This window comes from Copadichromis virginalis, linkage group LG3 (assembly GCF_057382275.1).
Source record: "Copadichromis virginalis isolate Kocher_CV1m ecotype Utaka linkage group LG3, C_Virginalis_male_GT1.1, whole genome shotgun sequence".
Classification (NCBI taxonomy): Eukaryota; Metazoa; Chordata; class Actinopteri; order Cichliformes; family Cichlidae; genus Copadichromis; species Copadichromis virginalis.
The window spans coordinates 15,692,923-15,701,620 of record NC_140620.1 but is presented as its reverse complement, the minus strand read 5'-3'; positions in this window follow the sequence as shown (position 1 = coordinate 15,701,620).

Below are 8,698 nucleotides of genomic sequence, written 5' to 3'. Positions count from 1 at the left end.
CATTAGTTCTCTTTGCATTCAGAACATGTGATCACACTGCTGGTGTTTCTGGGGTTTCTCTGCAGTGTAATGTTTTCAGTAGCCGCCTGTGACTTTTTCATGGTGCAGATGTAAGTAAAGCAGTACCGTTTTTGAGCAACGTTTTATAGTTTGTCTGCTACCTAATGCACAGTTACCATCCCAGAGAGAGACAGAGGAAAAACTCATCAATGTGGGAGATCTAGAAAGATGTAAGAAGGACAGGACAAGAGTGGAAGACGAGAGTTTATTTTTAGAATGAACTACTCAGTGACATCTGATGAAGTGGATTCTTTTTTTTTAGTTTTTGTGCAGTATCTTGTAAAATAAATTCTTCCAAGTTTTGGCGATCATGGAACAAAGTAAAATAAGAAACTAGTCGGATTTCTTCACTTGCAGAAAAGATCTGCAAGTAAAGAAAAGATTGTTGTTTCTGGTTCCAGTTTCAAGTGAGGATGCCTGAGCTTTGACAAAATAGCAATATCTGATACCTCGATTTATAAAGACATATTTTACATTAGTATTGTTCTTTTTTTAAAGTTTAATCTTATAAATTAATTACTTAAATAATATAAAAATATGAGATTAATAATGAACAGATAGCAGTTATGTTTTGTAACAGTAAATTAATATTTACTAAAATCTAAGTCAGAGTCAGTTTTTTAGCACTGGTTATGGCCAGGAGGAGTGAAGGCAGCTTATTGATGGGGCCGCCCAAACTTTAGGATTACCCCTGGTGACAGATTGCCCACAGAGGGGGTGAGAGAGTGGGGGGGAAGAGCAAACGAAAGCCTAATCTGTTCCACCAACTCATGTCTAACGCAAAGATCTCGACACTAAAGTGTGGGTGAGTAAGAGCAGACGACAGGAAAGACTCTACAGCCACATCTTTAAGCTCACACTCTCACTGAGAGAAACTTTTTTTTGATATTTGCCTATTACCTGATGATCAGTCAGACACGTTAGAGTCTTAGTTAGTTAGTTTCCGTCTCTGTTTGAGTGTGCAGCGATGGAGGAAGTCCGGAGAAATTTTTTTTTTTCAACGGCTGATTTTAAGAAGAAAAAGCCTGAATTATCTCAGTAAAACCCGTGTCCGGTAATATGTAATAAACATGCAATCACGCAATGTTTTTATCTCATTTTCTTCACATTAGCATGTACCCATGTGCCAACTACTTTAAGGCTAACGAGAGATGAGGTCACGTGACTGGATTTTGATAATAAGATTAGAACAGAGTATTTTATTTAAACAATGTGTTATTAGGATCATAGTATCACACCAGAAAACACCGTAAAAGAAAACAAACATGATTTATGCTTGGCATAAGTTACTGACCTCTACACTGCTTTATTTGGATTTTTATTTGAAAATCTGCAAAATAAGAAGTGCGAAAAGCTTTAAAATTAATGTTTTGGAGTACACCCACCAATGTTTAGAAAGCAGCAGAACATAGAAGTATTTTGATCGAAGTACAAGTACATTAAAGGTGTACTTTAGTAGTAGAGTAAATAAGCTACATTCTACCTCTAACAGTCAGAAAACCTACCTTTGCTGACTTTTTTCATACATACTCAGGGTGATCTGTGAGGAAGTCAGATGGTGTTCAGTTCATGAAAATAAGTCAGGAAGTCAGAGGCCCCGATTATGAAGCCTGATAATGGGTTTAATATTTACTGCCCAGAGAATCCCTACAAACTTCAACAAGACTTCAGAACTAGATATTTCAAGGATCTTTAAAAATCTGATCTGGTAGTTTTCATTTTTGTTAGTTTTCATGTGTAAACAGGCTGTTTCAAAATTTCGGCAAAACTAAAAATGGCAGCAAAAATGATAAAAACCTTCACAGTCAGCATCCTGATCCACGGGCAGCTTTTTAAGAAGCCGCCGAAGACCAGCAGACTGCATCAGCATTGAAACTCAGGGAGCCAAATAAGAGAGAGCAGCAGATCCTCTGCTTTTACACGAGCCCCAAAGTCCCAGAAATGTCGCTGCTCGCTGTCACACGCATTCCTGACTGTCTGCAAAGCTTCTTATTTCAGCTTGTCGAATGGGCTGAAACTGCTGTGACAAAAATAAGGAGCAGCCAAAAGATCAGCCGACCCCCCCCCCCCCCTTCTCTGAATGAATCAGAGGTTTGAGCATGTTACACAGGCAGTGAGTCATTTTCTCATATTCACTGAGTCTCAGAGCCTCCTGTTGATCAGCTTTGGCTGCAGAGATGAAGCTTAAAGAGAAGTGATGTGCTGCAAACAGGAAACTGAACAGGAAATGGAAAAAAAAAAACTCAGATGGTTTCCTGAGTCTGACATTTATAAAGATGCTCTGTTGTACTGCTGCACTTTGAGACGATTTCTTATTAAATAACAAGAAGAAATCGAGAAAATTGTTGTGTGAGAGCAACAAAAGGTTAAAATCAAATCTCAGAAAGGTAAGAAATTACACTAAAAAGGAGCTCAGTTAAAGGAAAAATAGAGAAATATGAAAATGAAGAAAAAGCCAACGATTGTGTGGTTTCGGTCCATATGAGGAGAACACGAGACTGAGAATAGCACACAAATAATTCAGTTGTTTTGCTTCTAAATAAAGAGATTTAAAGGTAAATGTGGTGGTGATATCTTTAATTTCTCATTTTTTTGTAGTCAAAGTTCACACTTATTCTCAGCAATGATATTAAATACACTATAGGCCCAGTTTGGTTCCAACCCCCCATAATTTTTTTCTTAAATCGCCCGTTTTCGATTGCAGAAGGATTTCTACAAGTTTGCCTGTTACAGACTTTTCATTCTTACCAAACGAGGAACGAAGACTCATGAATCGAGATCCGGTCGACTGAATCCCTCGTCTGAAAACTGGCTGACTTCTTCCTAAAGGTGGAACAGAAACAGCCTCAAACTCTGAGATGGCTTTTTCCTCGTCTCTCAGCAGCCTCAGAGACTCCAGGCGAGCGTCTGAGTCGATCTTCGTGGTACTGAAAACTCAAACACCTCGCTGTTTGAGGTTTGGTTCAGGTCGCTGCAACTTCCTGTTGTCAGACTCGGTCTTAACGTACAGGAAGCCGAATGAGAAAAAAACACGTGAACAGCAGGCTCAGCTTGTCGTTCTCAGTGGGCTGTTCATCGGAAAGGAATGAGCATAGTGTTCACACGCTGGTGGGTGTTTCTTCAAAGTCTTCAGGCGTGGAGGTTTTCACAGCTTCTTTTGAATTTCCAACGAATGCTTCGACCAGAACTTTGGGACGTACAAATATGCATCACCATCACACCACAAACCTTCATTTGTGTTATTTTTTAGTTTAAAGATGAGCAGGAAGGAAAAGCCGCAGGTTGATCTCCCTCACTTTGTCTCTCAGAGCCACAAATACCTCCTTCCTGCTTTCTCTTTTTCTGTCTCATAAAGAAAGTGGATTTTTCATCAGTTTCATGCAGCAGATTTCCGGTCGCATCACCCGACAAACCCACTGGCACTCTCTCAGTTTCACCCAGAGAGTCACACAGACACACTTTATTCACATACTCTAATTTAGCTGTAAATACACGTCTCACACATGGTTCATGCGTCATCAGCCAGACATTAAAGTGAAAACAAGGCTGGTTTAAAACTTGGGGCTGCGCGTTTTACACGTGGACCACTCACATCTCCTTTTTCTTATCATCGCTGTCTTGCATTCATGCATGTAGATACCAATAAAGTTGTAAAACGTATTCTCAGAATCCAGCCCACTGAGAAAAAACAAAGTTACGTATTTAACTTCTGATTATGATGTTGAACCTGATGTATTTCTGATGTTTTTTTCATGTCAGTGCCAGAACCAGACAGTTTAACCCAGTGCACACTAATCTGTCAGTTTGTATGTGGTGAAGTTGGAGATAATAATGAAGTGAAGGACTCGAAGGAGCTCGGTGCTTGGAAAATCAGCCTGCTTTCACACTCCTCTGGTTCATTATGTGATGGTGGATGTTGGTTATGTGGGTCTGTGACAAGAAAAGCTTAGATACTTCACAGGAGAACCATGAAAAACATTGTTTCAGTTCAGAGGCTGTGATTTTAAAGGAAGGAGTAAGAAGAAAGATGTTTGTCACATCAGGTGCTCATTTGTCCTCCTGCTGCAGAGATGATCCAGTGTAACTCTGGACACAGCGTTTTTAGCTGGAGAAACGTTTCGTCATCATCAAAGTGACTTCTTCTCCAAAATAAAACAGGAAACATACCAAAGACAAATTTTTACAACAAAAATAATCAATTCAAAATACCATGTCAGGGCTTACCAGAGCACCTATGATGCACGATGTAGAGGTGTAGCATTTGTGACATCTGTCTGTGTTGTGAATTTAATTCAAAGTGTCCCTAAATATAAAACGTGCCATGAGCACTTTTACATCTGAAAACTTGAAATAAAGCTCTAGTTGTGTTTTAACACAACTAATTATGATGAAGCTGTGTCAAAAGTCATATTTAATTGATATCAAAACATTATTAGTAATCTGGCAATCCAGTCATGGGCAGGAGGATGGAGGAGACGAGGAGAAGAGCTCAGTAGGGAAATCAATGATATGCACAACAGGAAATAAGAAAGGGGGAAAGAAGAAACAAGCAGAGAGGGAGGAGTCATCACACTGAGGAAGCATCACTGATGATCTGCTTGTATCCATATTAGTGTTTAAAGTCCAACATCTCCCTCTAGTGGCCATATGTAAACCATGTGTGAGGATGGTGTTAATGTAAAATGTGAATCATACTGTTCCAGTCAGTCATCAGCAGAGATGGGCAGTAATGCGTTATAAGTAATGTGTAACTGTAATCGGATTACTTTTTTCAAGTAACGAGTTAAGTAAGGGATTAGTATTGCAAAAAAGTAATTAGATTACTGTTACTTTCAGAATCAGAATCAAAATCAGAAAGGGTTTTATTGCCAAATGTTGAGCAGGTTTACAACATTAGGAAATTGCTGCGGTGCTTCAGTGCAAACATAGTGTCATAAATTACGCTTAAATAGACATGAAAATAAAAATGAGAATAAGAATTAAAAGTGCTAAGTAGATAGATATATACATGATATATACATGAGTGCAGGTGGTGAGTGCAGGTGGTGATCAGTGCCAAACATGGAATGATGCAGTGAACACAGCGTAGGGTCATGTGTTAGTGGTGGGAACAGTCATACGGTTAATGTTCATGTGTCCGACAGCAGAGGGAAGAAACTGTTCTTATGGCGAGAGGTTCTGGTGCGAATGGACCGGAGCCTCCTGCCTGAGGGGAGCAGGTCAAACAGACTGTGTCCAGGGTGAGAAGGGTCAGCTGAGATCCGAGCTGCACGCCGCAGTGTCCTGGAGGTGTACAGGTCCTGCAAAGATGGGAGTCTGCAGCCAATCACCTTCTCAGCAGAGCGCACAACACGCTGCAGTCTCTGTTTGTCCCTGATAGTGGCTCCAGCGTACCACACAGTGATGGAGGAGGTGAGGATGGACTCGATGATTGCAGTGTAGAACTGCATCATCGTCCGTGTTGGCAGGTTGAGTTTCTTCAGCTGCCTCAGGAAGTACATCCTCTGCTGGGCTTTCTTAATGACGGAGGTGATGGTGGGCTCCCACTTCAGGTCCTGGGTGATGGTGGTACCCAGGAAGCGGAATGAGTCCACAGAGGTGATGGGGGTGTCAGTCAGGATGATGGGGGGGAGTGGGGCTGTGTGCTTCCTGAAGTCCACAATAATCTCCACTGTCTTCTGGGCATTCAGCACCAGGTTGTTGTGGCTGCACCAGGACACCAGACGTTCAACCTCCCTCCTGTAGGCAGACTCATCCCCGTCCGAGATGAGTCCAATAACGGTGGTGTCATCTGCAAACTTGATTAGCTTGACAGACTGGTGGGTGGAGGTGCAGCAGTTAGTATACAGGGAGAAGAGCAGAGGAGAAAGAACACAGCCCTGAGGGGAGCCGGTGCTGATGGTCCGGGAGTCCGAGACATTCTTTCCCAGCCTCACATGCTGCTTCCTGTCCGTCAGGAAGTCAGTGATCCACCGGCAGATGGGATCAGGCACATTCATCTGGGAAAGCTTGCCTCGGAGATGGTCTGGAAGGATGGTGTTGAAGGCAGAGCTGAAGTCCACAAACAGGATCCTGGCGTAGGTTCCTGGGGAGTCCAGATGCTGCAGGATGAAGTGTAGGGCCATGTTGATGGCGTCATCTACAGACCAGTTGGCTCTGTATGCAAACTACAGGGGGTCCAGGAGGGGGGCCGTGAGGGTCTTGAGATAGGAGAGAACCAGGCGCTCAAATGACTTCATGACCACAGATGTCAGAGCCACGGGTCTGTAGTCATTTAGTCCAGTGATCCTAGGTTTCTTGGGGACAGGGATTATTGTAGAGGACTTGAAGCAGGCAGGCACATGACATGCCTGCAGTGAGGAGTTGAAAATGCCAGAAAACACTGGGGCCAGCTCGTTTGCACAGTGTCTGAGGGTGGCAGGAGACACACCGTCTGGGCCGGGAGCTTTTCGAGCATTCAGACTCTTAAACTGCTTCCTCACATCTGCTTCATGAATATGAAGAGTTGTGGTGGGAGGGGGTGGTGTGAAATCCTCTTTTGTGTGGGGTGAGGAGGGGGGTGTTGTAGGTGAAGTGTTTGAAGGTGGTGATGGCTCTATGGAGGGGGGAGAGGTGGGGGAATGAGTGTCCAAAGTGTCTCTATTGTTGGGGCCGTTGGAGGTGTGAAGGCTGCCTGATGGCTCGTCAAAACGGCAGTAGAAGTCGTTAAGGGTGTTGGCTAAGAGCAAGTCATCAGTGGAGTGGGGGGTTTTAGGCTTGTAGTTTGTGATATTCCTAAAACCTTTCCACACAGAGGCCGAGTCATTCTCTGAGATCTGCTGCTGCATCTTCTCAGAGTGCTGATGTTTAGCAACGTCCACTTCTTTAGTGAACCTGTACTTGGCCTCTCTGTAGCAGTCTCTGTCTCCGCTTCTGAACGCCTTTCTTATTTCCAGCCACAGCTTTTTGAGTTTAGGAGTAAACCAGGGTTTGTCATTGTTATAACTCACCCTGGTGCGTGATGGCACAATGCTGTCCTCACAGAAGTGGATATAGGAGGTGACAGTGTCCGTAAACTCGTCCAAGCTGTTAGAAGCAGCCTTCATTGTGTCCCTGTCTGTAGACTCCAAACACGTGCGAAGCTCCTCCACAGCCTCGTTGCTCCACAGTTTTTTGGTCCTCACGACAGGTTTGGAGAGCTTCAGCCTCTGTCTGTACGCGGGGATTAGGTGGATCATGACGTGGTCAGAAAGTCCGAGTGAAGCGCGGGGTACCACGCGATAGGCCCTGCTGATCGTGCTGTAACAGTGGTCTAATGTCCTCTCCTCTCTGGTCGGGCATTTAATATACTGCTTGTATTTGGGAAGCTCATGGCTCAGATTGGCTTTGTTAAAGTCCCCAAGAGCAATGATGAGAGAGTCCGGGAATGTCCGCTCCGTGTGGAGAATCTGCTCCGCGAGTGCGCACTGAGCTGCCTGCGCATCCGCATCTGGCGGGATGTAAACAGCGGCCAGGATGAATGAAGCAAACTCCCGCGGAGAATAAAACGGTTTGCAGTGAATAAAAAGGTATTCCAGAGAGGGAGAGCAGTGCTGAGCAATCACTGTTACATCTGTGCACCAGCCACTATTAATGTAGAAGCAGACACCTCCAGCTTTGGTCTTACCAGAGAGAGAGCGGCCTGCCGGTCCGCATGCAGCAGATGAAAACCATCCAGCTTTAGCGCGCTGATGTCCTCACAGAGCCACGTCTCCGTAAAACATAACATACAGGAGGAGGCAAAGTCTCTGTTCATGCTTCTCATCAGGGCCAGTTCGTCTGTCTTATTCCTGAGTGATCGTACATTGGAAAGGAAGATCCCAGGAAGAGCATTTCCCATAAGCATGCTGCCTTACTGTGTTACTAAACCGTGATTTTGTTTGTGAGAGTGTCTGGTGACAATGACGTATGAGCATGCGACGTTCGTGGCAGCAGCAGACGTATGCAGATCAACAACGGATAATATGGAGTGCAGGATAATATGGAGTGCAGGATAATATGGAGTGCAGGAGAAAGTAGGACCATGCAGCGTTTAAAGCGTGGAAGTGCTTACAGTGGGGCAAAAAAGTATTTAGTCAGCCACCGATTGTGCAAGTTCCCCCACCTAAAATGATGACAGAGGTCAGTAATTTGCACCAGAGGTACACTTCAACTGTGAGAGACAGAATGTGAAAAAAATATCCATGAATCCACATGGTAGGATTTGTAAAGAATTTATTCATAAATCAGGGTGGCAAATAAGTATTTGGTCACCTCAAACAAGGAAAATCTCTGGCTCTCACAGACCTGTAACGTCTTCTGTAAGACGCTTTTCTGTCCCCCACTCGTTACCTGTATGAATGGCACCTGTTTGAACTCATCATCTGTAACATGCAAACTCCACACAGAAAGACCCCGGCCTGATGGTGGAATTGAACTCAGGACCTTCTTGCTGTGCGGCAACAGTGCTAACCACCGTGCCACCGTGCTGCCTATGAAAGGGTTTAAAACCAAATTTGAAAACGTGTAAAACATTTTGCTTTTTCAGGAAGGTCATTCATTGACTGTCAACTCTCTTTTCAAGAATTTTGGAAAGAAAAGGTAGTTAGAAGAAAGGCCTGTAATTTGCAAGAATCGTAAG